This window comes from Anser cygnoides, chromosome 3, assembly GCF_040182565.1.
Source record: "Anser cygnoides isolate HZ-2024a breed goose chromosome 3, Taihu_goose_T2T_genome, whole genome shotgun sequence".
Lineage (NCBI taxonomy): Eukaryota > Metazoa > Chordata > Aves > Anseriformes > Anatidae > Anser > Anser cygnoides.
In genome coordinates, this window is record NC_089875.1 from 58,112,769 (window position 1) to 58,135,764 (window position 22,996).

The following is a 22,996-nucleotide window of genomic DNA, read 5'->3' on the forward strand; positions in this document are numbered from 1 at the left end:
TTATTGTAGCGCATGGCCTTTTGCCATCTTTGATAAAGTATTTAAAGGTTGTGCACCCAAAGTCTGCTGCCCTCCTGACCCACCATCAATCACCGGCTGTACGCGAGGGTGGATGAAACGCCGGCCCCGTAGGAGATCCATTGTTTCAGCCCTGTGCCGTTGCTCTGAAAGCGGAAGCCGCGGACAAAGCGTCTCCTCGTGATTCCCCCACTGCGCAGCACCGCGGGGGCTTCTCCTCCATGCACACCTTCTCTGGCCCCGGTGGTACCGGCTGAGGGGTACAGGTACATGTGGAAGCTGTGGGAGCGGATGAGATGAGCCTCTGGGATGGCTTTTTCCACGTGAAAAAAGGGAAACCAGAAACAATTGTCATAACACTGAGCCTTGGCTATATATTTACATTTATTTCCCCTTTGACTATTTAGCACTGCCTAGAGATGAGGTTTAAAACAGTGAATGGCCCATCATTTTCCTAGCATGCTGCGAATTGCCCAGCCTCTTTGCTTTTTTTTTTTTTTTTTTTCTCTCTTCAAGCAGTTCTGGTTACAGAGATGCCAGCATCCCCAGTAAGTATGCCAAGAATGTACAGTTGTACTTTATACTGCTAAATTAACAGACAGGAATAGTCACACCAAACCAGATTCAGCTCCCAAATGGGAAAGCATCTCCTCTAGCCCAAATTTTAATGACATTTTTACATGAGAAAGTTTCACCAATAGAACATACAGTGAGATTTAAAACAAGTGCTGTTGTTTTTCTATGGTGAGGACAGGTAACTTCCAGAGAACAGCGGTGATTTTGGTTTTGATGACCGACTGGGGGTTAGAAAAGCCTGGACATTCAGATAGGTAAACTCTTCTCTTAGTACTTTAAAGTATTTAAAATTTAAAAAGTTAGTTTTTAGTTTACCGTTTTTACATTTCTGAGGACTAGTTTGATGTGAAAAATAGGACCTGGTTCATACTTGATTTGTTACGTATTTCTGTGTGTGTAGTTCTGTTAGCTTTGTGAATTCATTTCCAATTACATTCATGTAAGTGACAGGGGAATAGAGTCCTAAGTCGCATAACAGCAATATCAGAAGAGCTGACTCTGATTGTTGCAGAATGTGGTGCTGATGATATGAAATATTTTCACACACACATTTCTGTCTCCCAACCAGGAAGGGTCTCCTCCTGGCATTATGAAATCTGCAGTCTTTATCAATTTGTCTGTGACAGCTGAAATATCGTGGGAGATCTCAGCCTCCTGCAAATTTTAACAACTATGTTGTGATGAAGCGAGAATGAAGTTTTATGATTTATTTAAAACAAGGGGAAAGGGTCTTTCATTTTTGCAAACACCATACTTAAGGTACACTGAAGTCCATTGCCTGACTTCTCCTTGGAACTATTTTTGGTTCCTTCCATGAAACTGAGTGGGTTTCCCAGGCACCAGAAGAAAAAGTTGAGAGGAGTGTGCACAGGTGTTCAGGTGAGAAGTGGAAAATTGTCCATGGCTGTCTGGTGTCTGTCCACCGCAGACACCAGAGCTTTCAGCCATTGCAGGTGCTCAGATGTGTGCTCAGAGAGGTGCTTCAGACTGGATTACTTTGTGCTGTGCTCAAGTTCACGGTATTTCTAGTGTTCAGTGCACTGTACTGCTCTATTCCTGTTTATAAATCTTTTAAGTGTGCACATTAAAAAAGTAATTAAATTGTCATTATAATTTATAGTATGCCTGAAGTCAATCACCTAATTAAACGGAAAGAGCAGAGAGGTAGTAGGTTCATAAGCATTTATTAAGTACTGCGGTATTAATTATGCAGGACTTTTGAACCAAGCAAAAGAGGAAAGAATGGAAACACCAATCTAAAAGGGCCTTCCATTGCTGCCCTTCTCAATTTAATAATATGAGACCTCCCCCCCAGTTAGTAAGACAACACTAATGCTTTCTTTTTGTTAATTTTTAATGAAATTTTGATGGATTTTTTTTTATGATGATCACTTGCAGCATTTTCCTGTAATATTTTTTAAAGAATAATCTCCCTGCATGGGGCCTATAAATATGTGAGTAGAATTGGAAGATACATTTAGAGCTATGGTTTGGGCCAGATTGTGCAGGAACAGGCTCTCTTGATCATCACTTCACAGAGTGCCAGAAGGGGAGTGGAGTGTGCACCAGTCGCACAGGCGGCTCCCCAAAAAAGAGCTTGGGGACGGTGAAGGTGGGGGCTGATCCTAAGAGCGGGTGCTCAGCCAGAAGAGCAGAGGGGACGGGCAGGGACACTGTGGTTAAGAGGACATTTGCTCTTTCATTGCAGCCTTTCTCCCATCTCTAGCTGTGAACCCGTGTCACTTGGTGAAAGGTGGGGGCACGAGCTGCTGGCCAGCACCGGGCTGTACATTGGGGCGCAGGGAATGGATGTACGATACGTTACTGAGCTTGGCGAACAGGCCTACCTGACCAGGCTTTATTTGTGTTTTGCTGTCTGTGGGGAAGGAACACTATTGCTTTTTTCCTACAGGAACTTATGGCAAAAAAAGTCTCTCTCCCAGCTCACCAGTAGTGACGCCCTTAACAGACCTTTAAATCTTTTAAAAAAATCGCCAAAAAACCTTCCATATAAGTGGACAGGTGTTAGAGACTTACTTACTACTGTCATTATCAATTTGGTGTAACATATTTGGAGCCTAATTACATGGGCATCACTTTACCTTGGAATACATTAAATAGCAATTCTTTGGCAATGCATAAGCACAACCTATAGGCAACATCTAGAAGTTGGGCCTGACTTATTTGAAAACTGTAGACCCAGTTCAATAGTCTGTTTTTTTCTGGAAGAATTTGAGATTGTGTGATCGGAATGTAAATCCATGCTGAAGGCCATTTCTTTTCACAGTCTTTAATAGGCTGCACTTAATTGACAGAAAAAAAAAGGAAAAAGGAAAACTAGACTGAACAATCAAGAAAATTTACTGTGCATAGATTTTTCTTCTATACAGAAAACATTGAATCTATTTGACCATGAGTGCTGCAGATGTGTACTGTACTAAGTTGTTTTGCAAAAGGATGCAGAGGATTGTATGCCAAGGCCTGATGCAGCCATGGTGCAGGCAGCAGTTTAATTTGCAGCGCCACCTCCTTGTCCCAGGCACCTGCTGAAGCACGGGCTCACATACGTGGCTAGAGGGAGATTACAACTCTTAATCCAATTAAATCAGTAAGTTTTGCTGCTGTTTCAAAAGATGCAATTGGCATTCCCTTTATAGCAAAGATAAATTTTTACCTTATATGGAGCAAATCAAATTATTGACAGCTCTTGATCTCAGTACTCGTAATTACCCTATAATGAGCACATTCATTACACTTCAGGTTAGCAACGCAGCAGCATTATATAAGGAATGTAACTTGACAGTTGTCTGGAAAAAAAACCCACATAGATGTAAGTGGTAGTGGCCTAACCCAGTCTCAGATGATATGATACAAGTTGGGTTATATAATTCATTTATGGTCAATAAGCCGGTCTTCTCGGCTGCATATTGGAGAGTTAACGCTTGTCCGTTCGTATCAGATCTTACAGCTATTTCTTCAATGCATAATTTGCTTGTGCCACGCTATTGTTAAGCATGTTTTCAGCTTTGTGTGTTAGCAGCAGGCAGAGGTTATCCTGGCAGTGATGTCCTCTGTTTGTTGAAATGGTGAAAAATAAGAAAAAACAAACCTTCTTATTGATTCTGAAAACAGGGTGGATGGGTAATGTATTGCAGATATCTGAAATGACTGTGGAGTAAGCCATTGGGATGCCCTCTGCCAATTTAATTGTCAAGACAGAGAAAAAAGTTTTCAAGTATCAGAGCCTCTTCTTTACCACTTTCTTTAGGCATATATTTTCATTCGAAACATCGATTTGTCTTATGTTATGGGCAAGTAATTGATTTAAAGTCCCAAATTCTACTTAAATGCATGTGCATTATGATACAACGATACACCAAATGAACAGAGTGTCCAAGTGTGTGGTAGCATTGCCATGTCTGGAGCCTGACTAGTCATATCAGAAACAGCTTGGAAGCAGGTAAATTGGATCCTGCTACTGGAGCTTAGTGTGTACTCATCAGCCTTCAGATATTCTGTGTAAATGCTCGGATAATCTTGGTGCTGATACAGCTTCACTCCTAGCAGTGCCTAATCTCTAATTGGAAGTGTATGTTTATGTAAGGAGGTAAAACTCCTTGGTCAAGTTTGGGTGGAAGCTCCCTGGAATTACGGAGCACATCCTGAAGAACAGCAGTATTAAGTTCCAACTATCTCATTACTGTGCTTATTGGTTTTGTATGCATGATTTGCTCAAGGTGTTTCTTGGGAGTACAATATTAAATTTGAAAGAACAAATGCCACTATAAAGCATGGAGATGTGTAATGACACATTTGTAACTTCAAGCTTCATAAAATAAATTCCTAACTAGACTTGGTGCAAACATTTCAAATCCTCTTCAGTCCATAACATCAAGAGCCAAAAGGTAACCTCAATTCACAGAACTCCTCAGCAAGATGGAGAAGACCAAAGTCAAGATAAAAGAGTATTTGAGACAAGAAGTGTAGGTATGTTGAGTCTGGAGAAGGTGTAATTCAGAACTATAACTATACATATACATCCAAAATAGTTGGAAAGAATGGGGCAAGGTATCCTCACGTGTTGTTGAAGAGAAAAGGGGGAACAGTGCTGTTATTAAGCTGCAGCAGGGAGTGTTTTGCTAGACGGTTCGATATTGGAAAAGGGTTACTACTGTGCAACATTTAGGTCAGTGGAGCAAACTGCCATGGGAGGATATGGAGTCTGTCATGGCTAGACTAGATACATGTCTATGATAGATGATCTAGGACGACCCATTTAGAGGTTGCTTCCAGCCTCAATGTTTTATGTGATTTTTGTTCTCTTCAGGTACAACTCTTGACAGATTGGCTTGTTCTTCCAGTCAGAATGTGAATTATTACAGCCCTACTGACAAAAAAGCCCTCTGTGCTAAGAACAGCATATAAGCTAGAAATATTACGAATATTACTTTGCATGTTGTAACAGATACAACATGCCAAGTAATTATTACATAAACTCAGTGGTGTGGTACTGCTTATGAATAACCTTTTGTATCTGTATTAAGTATTTAGACTATTTTTTAAAAAACATTTTTTTTCTTCTTTCTTAGATTTTTTTTTCTTCACAGAAATGTATTGCTATTTTAAGGTTGGGAAATATATAAAATTTTAGAGAATAATATTATGCAGAAGGTGAGAAACGCTGTATCCCTATGACCATACAAGTTAATCTTTCCTCCTACAAACATTCATCATAGTCATAGCTCCCAGGGAAGGGTTTATGGGACCTACAGATCAGTAGGTCAATGCACATGTGTGTTTTGTGTGTGTACACATAGTATACACAGTGTATGTAATAGTGGGGTAGTGTTACTCAACTGTTACTGTAGTCATTGGGATTTTTGATTGATTCCAGGGCACAAAAGACATGTTTTTTCTATTTCAGGTTATGGTTTCTTTCATGACAGTTTATTGTTCAAAAGCAGGTTGTATTGTTGAGTAATTAAAATTGGTGCATAGAGGAAGACTCACTTTTATCAATAGAAGAAACATAATGTACAGCTAACCACCCATAGCAGGAAAAAATATTTCTCTTTGGGTTCAGTCCAAGTTCCATTGACTTTTACGATATTTGGACGAAGCTTTCTAATCATGTTGCTGTAATGATCTGCAAACCCACTGGGGACTTTACTGCTCCTTGCCAGGACTAGTCGTAATGAAATGATATGAAAAACATTGGCACGTAGGTGCAGAAACACAGCTCTGCAGTTCAAGTTAAGGATTTCTTTCATTTGTCAGAATGAAAGAGAAGGAGAAGCCCCAACATGAATAATAATGACTGTGTTTACTTAACCCCTTTAAAACTCATTTGAAAGTAATGGGGGATCGGAGTATTAGTAAGCAATACTTAGAGGAGCAGTGAGAGATGCTTTAACCTATCCTGAGGACATGCAGCTGGAAAGATGAAGTGTGCTGTGCTGGCCTCTAGCCTTCCCCTGGGGTCTGTTGACTCTGCTCATCTCCCATCAAGTAGTCTTGATAGAATAATAGCTGATTTTCTCTGAATGCTTGCTTTAAAAAAAATATAATAATTTAAGCTATTTTTGGTGTTCACAAAGGTTCTGGAATGACATGGTAACTGTTTGGGATATAATTGACTGAATTTTAATATATCTATTTGCACTTCCTGAATCAGAATCTGTGGTGTTCATCTCTGGAAACACTGAAGTGGGAATTTGAATAACTCTTTGGAGATGTAGAATTCAGTGGGGGCCTTTTCTGCCCTTTTTTGATCTAACCTATCTTCTTCCTTAGTTTTTATTTGTGTCTGAGTTTCTGAATGATCACTGTTGTTTGTTCTGCCTTTTCTTTTCCTCCTGAGAAGCCTTTAACTTGATTTCTTATGTTTCTTAGCATTGGCAGTATGTTTTCCTGGCAGAAACACTTTTGCTGTTTAGCATGTTGACTGTGCTGTCTGAAAGTGTTTTAGGTCCCATGCTTGCTCTTGGCTCCTTTCCTAGGGCAGTTTTTCCTCAGTTGGACTTTCCACAGTCAGTGTGGCCTCTTACCATTTTCCTGTTTTCTATTAATTTTTGAGCAGAAGCCCTAACGTAGAGTGAAGCCTTGAGGTTTTAAGGGGACAAGTCCTGGTGGAATTGCCACCTTCCAGTCTTTACTCTTTTGCCTGCAGCTGCACTAAACCGCTGCTGAACACAGTAGAGAGAGCAAAGACAGCTTGAAACCAGGTTTTCAATGGGGTATCAGTGTGAGCTGGCACCAGACTCTTGGACAGAGACATGAATAAATTCAGAGGAGGCTCTGCTCACACACATTGCCGTTTGTATTTCAAAGGTAAATAATTTTCTTCTCTAAAATGTACTGTTTTAGTGACCTTTTGGGGGATGTTAAAGGTAGCTTAAGAGAGGGATCATTTTAGTACGCTGTTTAGGAGTCTTTATTTTGTTATGGCCCTGTTGTCTGAGCCATCACAAAAGGATACCAGGGTGGTACTTTGACCACAACAATGCTTTCAAGTCTTGAAAATTCAGGATAAAACCTGTCTATCTGCCCTAAAGTAATGAGTCTACTGTCAAGTACAAAATCATGGTTAATTGTTATTTATGGCTCTTAAGTTCAGTAGGGTTCCTGGTAAGTTTATTTCTTCAGCTAGCACAGTAATGATACAGAATTTCAAATTTTCCTTCATGCCTTTTCTATCACTCTTCATCTATGCTGCAGATCTCAGATGTTGGACAAGTATTGCCTTTGCATGGGGCTGCAAAGGTTGAAGATGACACTCTGCCCATGGATCATCATTGCTAATTAGCTGAAAAAATACTCTACCACTCTACTTGTTGAAAGAGTCGCACAAGGGCTCTGTTTCTTACTGCAGGCAAAGCCACCTGGATTGGCTTCAGTGGCTACTGAAGGTCAGTGGAGTGCTCAGACTGACTGAAATAGGAAGATGAGCCTCTGGCCAGCAAGAGGTGACAGTGGAGACAGGAGCACCTTCAAATGGGGACAGGAGCTAGAGGAAGAAGAGGACTTCTGTCATGGGTCCTAGCCAGCAGTAGTTTTCCTTTAAATGAGGCATGCTGGGGTAGATCAGATAGCTCAATATTGTGTATTTTCCTCCATGATGCTGTGCAGAATTGGTTGAAATCCATAAGCAAAAGCATACCAGAACCTGTCACGTAACTGTATTTGCAGGAGCTTTCCACCATCCTTCAAAACCTAGCCTTTTCTTTGAGATGATTCTCCAGGCTGTTGACTACATTTTTGAGAGCCGCAGTGTCCTCGGCAATGATTGCGTCAGGACCATCAGTTGTTATTTCTAGGTCCTCAATTTTCTTTTCAGCCTCCTGCTGTTTTAATCCCAAACCTTCAAGCTTCCTGTCCATGGAAACCGTAGTAGCCTGGATTATGTCCAACCTTCCAGAAATACATACTGCATGCCTTGTAAAGAAATTAAATAATACTGGGTGGGCAAGGACCACAGCTCTAGACATGCCAAAGCGAAGGCAGGTAAGCCCTTTTACCAGGCTGCAAGCTGTGTATGTATAGGCTGCCAGATCCCTCACGGATCATAATTTCCTCAAGGGCATGTTAAAGTCACTGCCCCTTCTCTTACAAAAATCATAGATGACAGTGTTAAAATCTTAAATCACTTGGGTGATTGTGAACAGTAGGACGTAGCACACCTGGAAAATATCTTTTCAGACAGCTCCTGAAAACAGATCCACGTGATAATTTCTTGAAAACACATCTTAAGTCAGCTGTATTTTTCATCATTGTAGTGAACGTGGTTGTTTTTTTAAAGCCGTCCCCGTAGTCCCAGGCACTTGGTTTGGTGCAGTTTGTCCCATCTCACTGTACACTGTGCAGATGGGAAGAGAGGGCTTGGGTGGTCCTCCCTTCCCGGCACAGGAGAAGGCTGCAGAAGGCAGCGGCACCCAGCCTGCTGCCCGCTTCCCCCTCCTCGCGGCCCCAGGGAAGGGCGCTCAGCCTGGGCTGTGCCTGCTGCCATGGGCAGGGCTGGGGGGAGCTTTCCCTTCCCAAACGTGGTGGAATAGCAGCTAGGGTCAGTCGCAGGCATGCTAGGGACTGTTTTTGTTGTGGAAATAGTGTAACCTTTCTGATCCGGGCACCTCTGCATTTCTGCAAAACGCAAATGAGAATGTAAGATTTCCTGCTAGTGGCAGAGGCCAGTATTGAAATCTTTACGTAGGGCTTTTCACTCCAGTCACAGGAATAACACACCTGTTTTACAGATTTTTGCTGTCGTAACTATCTCGGCCAAAGGTGTAATGAGGCTTGATCCTTGATGTGATCCCTGACTGACGCAAAGCTCTCACTGTTCATACACTTATGACAAACCTCTAATTTTACAGAAACATTTTTGGCTTACTGTATGAGGGAAGAGGGACCTTAGGAAAAAGCTGTGCCAGCAACTAATATGATTTTGCTGGTACGAATGAAGCCTGTGCTGGGAACGCACTGTCAGTACAGTTTGCTAGGACAGCTGCACCAGCCGAGCTATCCTATTCTGGATACAGCCTTGTCTTCTGTTCCAGTTTGTCATGCATGATTTATCTTTCTGTCACCTCTTCAGGTCCCTAGGCACCTCTCAGCGTAAAAAGAAATTAAAACACAATACATACGAGTCTGCTCTGTATTGGAGTCTTGACCTTTAATATATCACATTTTCATATTACAGCTTTGCCAGCAAATAGGCTGTCCTACTAGAATCACTACTGCTGTAGTGATCTGTAGAGGTCCTACCTCAGCCATGCTTCAGCTTTATTTGCTTCCACCTACAAACTCTCAAGCTGCTTGAAATGCCTTTGAGAGGAGATAAGGTTTTCAGATTGCCTGGGAGATCATAACCCAGAACTCCAGTAGTCCAGTGAGGAGAAAAACCTGTCATCAAAAATCTGAGAAAACACTCTGACAACCCAAGCTTCAAAAGGATTGCTTAATGTTTTGTCCTGTTATGAGAGTTTAATTTTTATCATTTTATTAATTTTTGGTGTTTTTCTCCACCCCCACTTTGGTTCTCTCATTACATTTTCCTTCCTTTTCTAAAGAAACTGCTGGCGTCTTGCTCTGTGATTTTGTGGCTGCATTCCTCCTGAGCAGACCGGTGTGTCGCTCTGACAGCAGGTTCACAGTTAGGCTCCGTAGATCAATAAACCATCTCGGTTAGTGGCTGAGCATATCAGATTTGAATTTTAAAAATCCACAGTCGCACTTAGAATACCACAGAGGCCAAAACCTGATGTAATTTTTAAGAGGCACCTGAAGAATTGCTCTATATTTCAGTCTGCCAGCATTATCTTCTGACCAGTTCACTGTTTGATTGGGTTTTAGTCTCCTGTTTTTCTCTGCAGCTATTGAAGGTATTTTTTTCTTTCTTTCTTTCTTTTTTTTTTTTTTTTCTCCTCCAAGAGACAGACAACTGTGTCTTTAAAGAAACAAAACAACTGTGTCAACAGATGGGAGAGAAAATGCTGTGTCTGAAATAGTGCTAGGAATAAACCGTGTTAAAAATAGGTAGTCTTGCCACAACTGTTTCTTGGGCCAATGTGGAAATCCTCCCTTCCCATACTAGCGTGCTATCAAAACTACTAAAACCGTGCTAGAAAAACTGCCAAATTAGTCTATAAAATGTTGCTGGAATAATAACGACCCTTTTCCTGTCTGATTGTAACAGCCAGGCTAGTAAAGGGGAGAGGCTAAGAGAGCTGTGCTGCCAAGGGAGAGCTTGTAACAATTCCTTGCATTGACCCCTGGCCAGCAGCAACTAAAACACAGCTCTTGGAGCTGTGGACATAGATTTTAATGAGGCGGCCCCCTTTGCCCCCCAGCTGTGCAAGGACAACTGTGTAACGAGGAACTAGAGGGTGTCAGAGGCTTGCCCCTTAGATACATAATTTTGCTACTAGGTATGGAGGAAAATAATTTGCCTGACCCACAACTATCTGGGGAGAGCCCATGGCAGTTTTGCTAGCAAGTTGTGTTTGTTCTTTTTTTTGTAAAAAAGAAAAAAAACAAACAAACAAAAAAAACCCTCCTGCCCTCCCCAAAATAGGAAAGCAAGCCAAACTGTGCTTAAACGTGGTTGCTACTAGCAGAATTACAGCTGCAGTTTAGACATTGCATTTCTGCTTTCCATCTGTTGTCTCACTTATTTTTTCAGTCTGTCTCCTTGCTTTCAATTGTCTCTTCTGTGTCTCAGTTTATCCAATTTTCAGGGCTGGCCAGCCATTTCAGCATTATCGCTGTCCTAATGGCTGTAAGAAGAGCAGAGAAGCTCTTCACTAAATGATTTCTTTTTTTTCCACAATGCCTCTCTGCTTTGTTTGTTTGGGTTTTGTTTGCGCTTGGTGCTCTATGTTGTGTCATCTCGAAAGAGAGGAGATGTTTGCATAATGTGTGTTTTGCTATAGTTGTTTAATTCCTGCAAACATTTATACTATACGGCTCATGGTGCCTTTGGGGCAGGGACAGACTGTAACCTCAGGGAGTGAATCAGGTCTTTGACCGTGCTCCTCACCCCTCCGGCAGCCTGGAGGGGCTGGAGGACAGGTAGAGCCTGGGCTTCTGCCCAGGGAGACCCGCTGTGGAGGAAGCAGCCTTGGGCAGCTAAGCATGATTTTGGGCAACCCCAAGGCATTTGTTATTTATTCGTGACCTCTGAGATAGGGCAAAACATGAAGGTACGTAAGGCCCTTCCATCTGGGGAGAAGGGCAGCAGTAGGCGAGCGGTACAGCCTGCGGCTTAGTGCAAATTCCTCGTGACCTGGTGCAGCCGTGCTGTTTGCAATAGGCTTTTCCTTTCCCTCATCTGCGGTCGAGGAATGCTTCTGGGGATCCATGCTTGCCTGGAAGTTGTCTCTGTTAGATTAATGTTTCTTGCTGAGACTAAAGGAAGTCTAAAGGAAAAGAAAAGACTTTAGAGACTGCCCAGTTTACTTCTGCGCATCTAGGAAAGAGACACATTCCTTATCAAATCTTGTGTTCATTTTTTTTTTTCTACTCTTTCCTCATTCTCATGTGAGGGAAATGGAAATGGAGGAGTTTATATGCCCATGATTTTTCCTTTTTCTTCTGGTAGATAAGGAATCATCATCTCATCCTGCCTCTGAGGTTCCCTGCAATTTGTGGGAAGTGTGCATGTTTGTCTGTGTCCAAATATATGTCCCACTTTTTGTTTTGGTTTTGCTTAATCAATCTATGGATGAATTAAAAAGACTAGTATGTGTGTAAGTGACAGTTTGATTAACAGCTGAATTTGACCTTCTTCCAGTACGATGAGCTCAGAAGAAAATTTTTGGTGTTACATCCAGAGTCTGTGAAAAAAACATATTCAGAAGGATGCGTGCCATCTATTTACTTTTGACTCGAGCACACACTTTGCTTTGCTGAGTTGGCTCTAATGATTAGAGATGGAATTAAGCATAAGCTTAAATGACTTGCTCAGCTGTGACTGAGGTTGCATAATTTGTCTGCTCATTTTCCTCGAGCTTTCCTATTGAATTCAGTGAGAGTAGAATCAGGCCATGGTGATGGAGAGGTGATGCGGGTGTAATTGGAAGGATATGCCAATTAAAACTTACTCCTTTTGTATTGTAAAATGAAGTTTTGCTTTCTTGTTATGGCCAATTTCAAATTATGCTCTCGAATTCTGGTCAGATCAGTGTTGTTTCATGGGAAAAGTATAGCAAAACGTTCTTGCTTTAGCTGTAGGAATATATAAATTCGATCCCTCAAAGTTCTCCTACAGCTGTAACCAGGCTAGCTGCTGTTGGACTGCCTCATTTTTCAGACCATTTCATTCTTGGGCTGGACACCAAAATCATTAGAAAACGTTTACTGGCAGTATTTAATAGCATATTAAAAACAAACAAACAACAACAACCAAAAAAAAAAAAACCACCAGACATTTGTGATGCACCACTAATCTATTGGTAATTTGTTTAACTCCACTCATCCACACATACAGGGGAATAAAATAAAGTGATTAAAATAAAAGCGATTTTAAAAAATGTCTTCATATTTATGGCTTTTCTTTTTCCTGTTTCTGAGAGTCCATGGTGATAACAGGAGGTGAAAAATTGCAAACAAAATTAAGAAGTTCAAGTTAGCTGTGGAGCCAGAAGTGTGATTCAGGAGCTGAAAATATCTCTGCGCTTCATGCATCAAACTCAAACACTGTGCTTTGGCAACGCCCCCTGGATCAGAAACAGAGTTTGAGGTCATTCCTCCTCCAGCCTGCCATGTATGGATAGGGCCCACGCTCATGACAAATTACCGACTTAGTGAGCGAGCACCAAGAGCACAGTGACATCAGCGCAGAGGGATCTTGCCTCACAGCGGAGGACGGAGGACGCCACGGCCTTCTTTCTCCTGTCTTTCTTTAGACCTGGAGGGGCAGTGTGGAGGCACTGGGAATGAGGACACTTTAAACATTCCCTTTCTAGATGTGGAAGTGACAAGAGACAGAGAAGGAAAGCACCCACCTCCTTGTAAAGAAGTTGTGCAGCATCCTGTAGAGTGCTAACAAAGTTTCCGGTCAGAGGTGTATTAGTGTCCCATTCAAATTTCTAGGACAAATCACAGAACGGTTTGGGTTGGCAGGGACCTTAAAGCCCACCCAGTTCCAACCCCCTGCCATGGGCAGGGACACCTCCCACCAGACCAAGTTGCCCAAAGCCCCATCCAGCCTGGCCTTGAGCACCTCCAGGGATGGGGCATCCACAGCTTCTCTGGGCAGCCTGTGCCAGGGCCTCACCACCCTCTGAGTAAAGAACTTTATCCCAACATCTCATCAGAATCTCCCCTTTTAGTTTAAAACCATTCCCCCTTGTCCTATCATCTGCCTCAGTAAAAAGTTGCTCTCCATCTTTTTTGTATGACCCCTTTAGGTACTGAAAGGCCTCGATGATGTCTCCCCAGAGCTTTCTCTTCTCCAGGTGAACATCCCCAGCTCTCTCAGCCTGTCTTCATAGGAGAGATGCTCCAGCTCTCTTATCAATCTTGTGGCTCTAAACATACGACATAGTTGCTCGTGGTGGTGCTTCACTGTGGACGCAGACCTGAAAAGACAATAGTTCATGCTGTGCTGTACAGGTCTTTGCAACCAGGAGCACAGTGTCAGAGATTGATCTCAGAGTGCCTTAAATGAAGTCTGTGCTTTGACTTAGCACTGCTGAGTTTGACTTAATACTTGCTGAGGTTTTAATTTTATTTTATAGACAGTAATGACTAGATTTTGCAGGTAACTGCAACCAAAACTCTGTGAACGTACCCCAAGTCCTTAGAGTCCTCTGCTGACAAATTTCTGTTGTTCCCAGTCATTTCAATTCCCTGGTGTCCTGCATGTCTGCCTAGCTGTCAACTTCTCAGGGGCAAGTGAGCTCTCATCCTGCTGAGCTTGTCCCGTGCTGCTGCCGGTGCTCTGCCATGGCATTGAACAAGGTGCCTGTGGGGATGGTCTTTCCAGTGAGATTGTTCTGGCAGCTTAAGTGATTGTCATGGGTTTGTGGGTCACCTGCTGCATTACAGCCCACCTGCTTGGCAGCTACCAGTGGCTCTGCTTTGGTTTCTTCATGGCGTGTGGGGCTGTACTTTTTTTTTTCATTATTATTTTATTTTTTTTCCCCATGGTACGGGTGTCATAGCAGGGTAGTCACAGAATCACGTAATGACTGAGGTTGTAAGGGACCTCTGGAGGAGGCCAGCTCGTCCCACCCTCCTGCTCAGGAAGGGCCACCTAGAGCAGGTTGCCCAGTTGTTCAAAGAGGGAAGAACAAACAAGGCACTGGTGCAGGAGGTTCCTCAGGGTGGTTTTGCTGAAGCTTGTTTGGATCGCTTAGAGCATGGGCTTTACCAGGAATCCTATCCTGGGCTCAGCTGAGACCTGCTGTTCTTGCCTCTGCCCCCTCCCAGATGATCGCGAAAGGTACGCACGTCTTTGTGCCAGCTGCCTGCCCAAACAGCCCGATCCTCTTGGCAACAGCAGACTAGACAAATGGGTTGAGCAACATGTGTATGTAGACACAGTGTCAATTGTCAGCCTGACCATTGTCTAAAAGCATCAGGCCTGGTTAGCTGAGGGCACTGATCTCAGCTGGCAGTGTCTAAACTGCTATTTGCAGTGAGGTTATGGACCTATACTTAGGGGGATGTGCTCTTGCTAATTTAGCTCCTGGCTGAAGTGGAAAAAAAAAGTAACCCAAAATCATAGTTCCAGCGCTAGCAGCAAAACAGGATCCTGCACATTGTAGATTTTGGCAATAAAAGAAATAACCTAGAGAGGATCCAGTACTCCATATAATGCTGTCAAAGAAATCAGGTGTTTGATTTTCATAAAGTGGATCACTTATGTGTGAAGTAAACAAACAAAGTTCATAGGTGATGTTCCAAAAGTCACTTGGCATCATATATCTTTTAGGTAAATTTTGTTCTTACTGCTAACTTTCTGGAGAGCCTGAGAGGTAACAGAAACAGCTTCACAACCATAGACATGCGTTAGTATGTATGGCTATTTTTAGTTGCATAATATGTATACATATGCATATATACATATACACATACATGCAAGTATGTGCACACATCTGCATGCATGTGAATTTGTAAATGAATGCATTTCAACAAATGAAAAATGTTGCAAAGTTTTCTTGGTGCTCTTTGCATTCAGATCTGCAGCACGGTGCTAGCATGCAGGAACAAAAATACCGAAATGAAGAAAAGCTGTGAATAAACAAAATTTTAATGGGCTGTCACACTCCTATTGAGAAAAATGTGGAAAACAAAGAAAGCATAAATACAGAAAAATATATTAGGCTTCAATTTTATGTTTTGGTAATGAAGATGAAAATGTTTACAACATAGAGACATAAGATTAAAAAAATATATATACCTTTAAATTTGGAGGTAGTTCAAGATTTGATCCATTAATTTCAGCAAACTGCTTGTAGGAAAGCATATTTCTGCAGCATCAAGGGCTTCCAGAGTGACCTGGAATTAGGAGGGTAAAGGTAGAGACACTATAAGTATTTTAATTCATCTATTCACAAATGATTTGTGTGAACACATTAAGTGAGAACACCAGTACAGTAATGGGAGTAATTTTCTTTCACTTCTTCCAAATTCAATTGCATACAGTATGATTGCATTTGATCAGGACGGGAACATCATTTCTCAGATGATTGTGTTCTGCCATTGATCATATGAAGCCAATTTAAAGCATGACATTGCTTTTACCTTCCTCAAGTAGGGAGGCACTTTTACTTCTAGTCTTAGCTGCTGTAGATATCAATTTGTGTATATAATAAATTGTGCTTTGTTTAGAGAGCGATAACTGTAAAATATAGCCCATTCAGGGAGTAAGTACTGAGATTGAGATTGATGTCTGGAGCTTAATGCATCATAGCGTCAATCAACCAAGTTCTAGACTTCTTACTCCTCCCAATGCGGACTGTTATTCTTGTAATTCTCTGGACTTTGTGTTTGAAAAGGAGAAAGAGAGCAAAGAGAAAAGTCTGCATGGGCTGTTTCACATATATAAAGGAGGGGTTTGAACCGATGGAAAAGAAGTGGGAGATTTGTGTGTTGCCTCAGGGCTTTGAGTTACCAGCCATGAATTTGAGCCCTGGGGTGGCAAGCTGCAGAAGTGTGCGACTTTTTCTACCTGTGTTGTGTGGATCATCTTTGGTACGAGCAAACTTATAGACCTGGTCAATTTGAGTCCTTAAGTGAATTCCCTTCCCATGGTAAGGTACAGTCTGTGCTGGAATGATACCTGCTGCAAGCAGTTAAGGAATAACAGAGGCAAGGCTTTATTTGCCCTTTGTACTCTTGAGGCAATTTCACCCATTTATTGTGCTATTTCAAAACTTTAGAATAATTAGCAGTAAAATAAATATTTGCCAGTTGTTTTCCTTAAACTTTAGTTTTTCATTAAAATACACATGAGATTTCTGATTTTTTTTTTACCTTGTAAAGTGCACAGGAATCTTTCTCTCATACCTCCTCAATTAACTAACAGTGACAGTGTAACAGAAATATAAGAAGTAACACAAAACAAAGTTCTCGTTGATCCATGAAATGAATTAATCTTTGTGGTCAGATGCTGCCAATGCCTGCTGCTACATTTTTGTTTCACTACTGAAGGTGTAGTTATACAATCAGAGTGATTAGTGGAGCTGCCAGGGGAGAGTCTAGCACTTTTTTCAAAAGCAGATGGTAAGAGTCATCATCAGAGTACCTCTGCCTTTGTGTTTCCAAGTCCCATGTAAAAGGCTAATCCCTGAGTGTATGAGCTACAAAGTTCAAATTGAAAAAAGTCTTCCCAGCAGTGTCATGCCATGCTTCTCATACTCTCATTCCCCTTCTGATGTGCTTGTTTAATCTTAGTCTCCATGGCTGGCAAACAACAGCAGTATATTAAAACAGTCTTGACCAGATATGACCAAATGCTAGGAAATGATCTGCAATGGCTGTTGCATTGTTGCCTTTCTTTGCTGGGCTGTTGTTAAAGGAACTCGTCTTCTTTTGCTTCCAAACAACCGAGGATTGCACAAGTTTTTATGAATGCAGTGATAAAAACAAATTAAAAGTTCCTGGTTTTAGTATCACAACAAAGCCTTTGGGAGCTTTAATTGGGCAGTAAAATTCTGTTTGATGACACGTGCATCATCTGGAGTTGTTAAAGGCTCTGTCGGTTGGCTGTTCCCTCAGACCACGTACTGTTTGTTAGCTCGAACATTTCTATAAGGTTGTTAAGTTAGTAAGGAAAGGCATTAGTACTGCCTAGACAAAATCATACTGTCCTTAACCAGAACTTTGACTAATATTTTACCTAATTATAAGTAAAGACTAAGCTTTTTAAATACTCAGAAACTGACCCAACTTTCATGGAAGTCAGGTGGAGTCTTTCACACTTGGATCAGACCCTAATGTGTCCATTGAGGAACACCGCTGAAGACAGTGAAGTCTACCGCATGAGTGAATATGCTGACTTGCACCAGTTAAAAGCTAAAAGAGAAACTGGTGAAAACAGGATATAGCATTCCTCATGGATTTCAGTTCAAAGACTTTTTTGAAGCTGGAACAGCAGTATGATTTTGTGTCATAAATGATATATTTCACTTATGATTTTGTTGTCTTTTAATGGAAGTCCCCTCTGCTCCTCCCAGCTTGCTATCGAGAGGATTTAGTCTAAATGAGCCCCTTGTCTTTGGGTTGGGGGCAAGATAAACAGATTTGCAATTCACGTTCATTAAAAAAAACTTTATGCAAGTGTAGCCAGCATCATTAAAGCCAGCTAGGCCTGTCTGAAAGCATAAAGCACGGGGCCCAGGGCTAGAGGGTATCCATATACCAACAGGGAAAGCAAGCTGCAATTTGGTGCACCCCTAGGTTTTAGTGAAGGGTGGACTAATAAAGATTCGTGACTTCTTTATTGCTTTGCTTTGTTTTTTTGACTGGAACTTTTCTCAGGCTAGTTGTAAAAATCGAGAGTGAAATACCGGCCCTGCTAAAAACAGGATTTTGCCCTTGAGTGCAGCCTTGCCAAAGTTTCACCCATAGATTAAAAACGTATTGGGCTTTGTCTGCTCAGAGATTGAAAAGTGGTTCCTGGCTCCGCATCCAGATTCATTTCCTAGAAAGCTGTATATTGATGTGATAAAATGTCAGTGTCTGGAGCCAGAGCATATGTTCTTTTATATACTCAGATGCCTGTATAGACCACTGTTGACATCGCTGGTTAGTAACACATTATCATTTGCTATTTGTTTTTGTTGCTGATAGCAAACAGTACAGCATAAAGCATAAGCACATGCCTTCTTCTACTAACTAGTTCCAGGCCTGCTTCACCCTTCACGTGTTGGCACCCTGTTTCCCTCAGCTCGCATTTGCGCTCTGCTGATGGTGGAAGCGTGGGGCTTTGCCCACCCACCTGGTGGGCAGGCTTTGCCCGGGGTATGGGGCAGTGTGAGGAGCCTTTGCGCTCATGAGAAGCCCAGGGAGGTTTTCTGTGTACTCCTGTGGGAGCTTGGTTAGGCCATGGCCACCGATCTGCGAGTCCAGTGTGCCAAGTTTGGCACTTTCCAGTCAGAGGCCTCCGCCATGCTCCTCTGCCACAGTGCTTGTCAGTCCTTGAGGAGCAGGCACCTTTCCTGCTGTGGTGACCCAGCTGCTCCACGAGGGCGGCCAGCCAGGGCCCAGCGTCACAGCCATGCACCACAGGGCACGGCAGGGCGAAGAGCAGAGGGGACGTACAGGGCCTCCTGCTGGGACCTTGCGCTGTCAGGTGGTTCCCCGGCAGCTGCCCTGGGGTGCAGCCCTCTCCAGGAGCACAGCCACCCCGGGATGCCCTCCTCATTGCCCATCCCTGGCAAGTAGCCTGCGGTGGCAACTCACATGCAGGCGTTCAAGAGCACAGGGAAGCCTGAAAGGAAGAACGCTGGGCAAAATGCAAGCTGTGGTTATCTGTGCTTCACAGCATATATAACATAGGTTATAAAATCAAGGCTGACTTGACAAAAATCCTTAAAAATCCTTCATATTTATTTTTCTAAATAGGTGGAGGAGAGTGTGAACAGCCATATTCGCTGGAGTGCTGAACCGAATTGCCTTGACTGGAACCATTATTCATTTGCACCTTTGACGGCAGCAGCCAGGTAGGAAAGCAAGGAAAGAATGTGTTCGAATGAACTGGGGGAGCAGGCCTGGGTGGATATTGTTTTGTTCTCAGAAAGCTTTAACTGGAAGTAACTCACATTTAAATAGTAACTGATTACTTGTCCTTTTGTTGCAAGTAAACTCACCTCTTGCTGAAACCAGAAGCATTTCTCTTTCTGGACAGGTTATGTTTTTGGTAATTCAGAAGTGGTGTCTTTGCTTTGACCGTATATTTGGTTTGCCGCTTTCTCTTCTTTGTATAGTTCTTGCATCAAGAATCCAGGGAGCACACTTTCTGAAAAAAATAAGCAGAAAAATTTACTTGTAAAAAGTACAAGAAAAAAAAAAAGTGGATGGGGTTTTGATATCTAAAAGAGCTGTTTTTATTACTGTTATTATTTTTTAATTGTCCTAAAGAGTAAGTTGGTGGTTTCTGTTTGGCCGTATTGCCATTTCAAGTGCACCATTGATGATACTGTTTAAGATCAAGGTTTATTTTTTCCTCTGGGTCTTGAACACATGGGCACATGCAAACTGCGGTTATGAAAATAATGACACTGTAGTATCCTGATACCCAAGCTAGCTTAAAGTTAGTGGATTCCCAGTAGCAGTTTAGCTATGGCAACACAGTTCAGAAGCCAGTTTATCTTGTCAGGAAAAGGTCTGTTTTCAGCTACTTGTTGCAGCTCCATGTTTGTTTGGGGTGCTAGTCACAGGTTGGACAGATTTCACACTGACTTTGTCTCAGAGACTGTGCCTTCGTGTAGTAGACAGAGTTAGTTTTGTTGCAGCACTGAGGAGCTCCTCTTCGCTAATATTCTGTGTACTGGTTAGCCTTCCGAATGTAATAAGACTGACTTAAAATAGTGAAAAATTAAGGAAATGTTTCATCCTTGTCATTGGCTTTTTTTTTTTGTTATTATTATTTAGTATTTATCTGCAACCATAAGAATGGTTGCAGGCATATAAAGAAGACACAAGAGTTTCTCATGCCTTACCCTAATCCCAGGAGGCGTTCAAAGAAAACACACAATGTATTTTGAGATAAAACTGCCATTTTTTTCAGAACTGTAAATGGGATTAGACCTCTGTTTCATTCTATATATGAATTGAAGGAAGGAATGGCGGGGGTTAAATTGAAATGGGCTGTCCCTTGAACCTTTGCTCAAACCTGGAACTGATCCCAAATATTCTGCAGTCCATGGTGCTGCTATATGGGATATCTCTTCTTGTGGATCCTTTTGCAAGTCCCTTCAACTGAAGTTGTGTCTATGAGCGTTGCACTATTTCCCCAGTGCAGTCTGAGACCTGAGATCTTCCCATGCAGCCTGGGATCAGAGCTAGGTGAGAGGGGTGCAAATTAATGCCTGTCAGCAGGGGTGTTAACAGGGAACATGCTCGCAAAAAACTACGCATCATACTTGCCATAGGTCCTGTGGAATTTATGGTGAAAGTTCAGCAGGGAAACAAACTGTCCTCATGCACCCCTGAGCTCTGCTCCCTGTTTGGGAAGCATTAACAGTGTGTGAAATTTATAAGGAGGAGTAATGGAGTACCGAAACCTAGCCATGTCCTGACTCACCAGGCAGGATTTAAGGGGAAAACTGAGAACTTTGGTACACAAGAGTGTGGCAGCCATCCTCCGAAATGGGTTTTTAGCATAAATTTTTCAGGTTTCATTAGTGTGTAACTTAATGGTACTTCTGTGCATTGGACCCTTGCTGCTGTGGCTCTCTTGTATGCTGAGAACTCCCCTTATAATTTGTCAGCCTAGTAATGGTGTACTTTACTTTTCGGTTTGGAACAGCTGAACTTTAGAATAGATGCTCTCAATTAATGTAGTTCAGAGTGGTGTTATTGTAACTATGATAATATGTATTGCAGCCTTCTGTGCTAAGGATATTAAAGCAAGCGCTTAATACTGGTAGGGTAGTAAATATGCCATGTGAGCTAATAAAAGGCTCCCATTAAGAAACTGAACCCTATATTGCCTACTTTACAGGTGAAAACTTGCAGTTTGATTCCACAGCTAGATATGGGGCGATAGCAAGGCACATTTTCCCTGAAGACAGGAGCATGCAATGCTGCCAAACCAGCAGTCCCAGGCGCCCTGCAGGGGATGATTCTTGCAGCAGAGAGAGATTGCACAAGCTGTGGTGTGGAGGACTAGCTGCTTTATTTTGGCTGAGTATCCTCTGAAAATACTGGTCCTGATTCCCTACTGTCTGAAACCTTTTGCTATTTATACCTGGGTAAAATGAATGCCAGGCGAGCATAAAATGCCACTACCCTAGTGCTAAAGGAGCTGTTATCCACTTTGCCCAAATATAAATGACCATGCAAAGGGTAAAGCAAGTTCAAGGTCTCTCTTTTTGTTACGGCATTGCCCTTAGATCCTGCAGCTTGTTGATGAGTGTGTGTGAGCAGGAAAAGGCTGTGCTTCAGTGGTGGTGGTTTGAGCTCTAGATGTGCAAGTGCAAGGAGAATCGAGAACACTAATTTCTTGTTCCACTACTAGTCAGAGAGAGAAAAACATGTTTCTTCTTCTACTTCCAGGAGGTGGCTGAGCAGGATAGTAGCATAACAAATTTATTTGCTGGTTTTCTGACAGTCTGGGGTAGGAAGAAAGATGCTCGAAAACAGCTGGAGGAGGCAGAAATGGACATTGTGACTTGAAGTCTCCCTGCCCTTGAGCATTCAATAGCAAGCAGTGCATTAACATGCCATATATTGGAAGGACACAGTCCTTGAAATCCTCTGGCACTGTAAGCTACTGCTTTTAAACTAGAACAGAGACAGATAAGGATAATGTGAAGGAGAAATTCAGCATTGCATATTATAAAATTGAATCTTTAAAAAAACTGGTCACTTTTGGCGGAATTTCATATACTGTAAATAGAATCCGTATATATTCATGCTTATTTTAAACAGAATATAATGCACTGCAATTTCTGCTATCTACGCAAATATCTTGGTAGAGTAATTTAAAACAGATCTGTTTTGTAGCCAGCACTGCACCAATTTAATAGAAAAGGTTCTGAGACCTAGCATGGGATGAGGGCATCAGTGTCCAGCTCTTTGTGAGCAGAGCTGCTTGTGAATCCTGTGCTACAATGCCCACTGCTGTGGAAAGGACCGATTTAAAAAGCAAGAAATGCAAATCATTTTGAATTACAGGCAGCAAGAAGGATCCTTCCATAATACCTAGATAAACCTCCATTTATATACTATATTTCAACAAATAGCCTTTTTTTTTTTAGGGATGGGGTGTGGTAAGATTATTAACACTGAACCACACCCAGTGCAATTCATTTTATGTAACTTCTAATACATGCATTTACCTATTCCCATACACTTTTCCCTCTTCTAAATATATCCTAAGGTTACACATGTAAGGCTCACAGCTTCAATGCAGACATAGAATGAACAATTGTGGTTTTGAATTTGCTGGTGACAAATACCCAGAATTATTTTAACATGTCATGCTGTAGTAATGCCAAATTAAATATTTCAAAACATAAACAAGAAACTTGTATTATGTAGATCTTTAAAAGTAATCCTGTGAACCTTCCTTCTTGTAGCTGTATTCTTATGAGAAATTTGAAGAATTTACATTTTTGAAAAAATACATAATACCCGTTGCAATTGTGCAAATCCATGTTAGAGGATTCTTTTGCTCACAGATGCTTTGCTAATAAGTTCTGAGCCTGAAAAGTTTTGGTTAGTTGGGAAT

At 41.9% G+C, this 22,996-nt stretch overlaps 1 protein-coding gene across 6 annotated transcripts in view; it reads left to right on the forward strand.

Moving 5' to 3' along the window:
* The window catches only part of HIVEP2 (HIVEP zinc finger 2), a 136,622-nt gene that overhangs the window by 62,248 nt on the left and 51,378 nt on the right, over positions 1 to 22,996 (forward strand). For all 6 annotated transcript variants that reach the window (XM_048080738.2, XM_048080736.2, XM_048080737.2 and 3 more), the window contains one exon: positions 19,165 to 19,262. The gene's annotated coding sequence lies outside the window, so the exon portion shown is untranslated. The remainder of the gene's footprint in view (positions 1 to 19,164; positions 19,263 to 22,996) is intronic.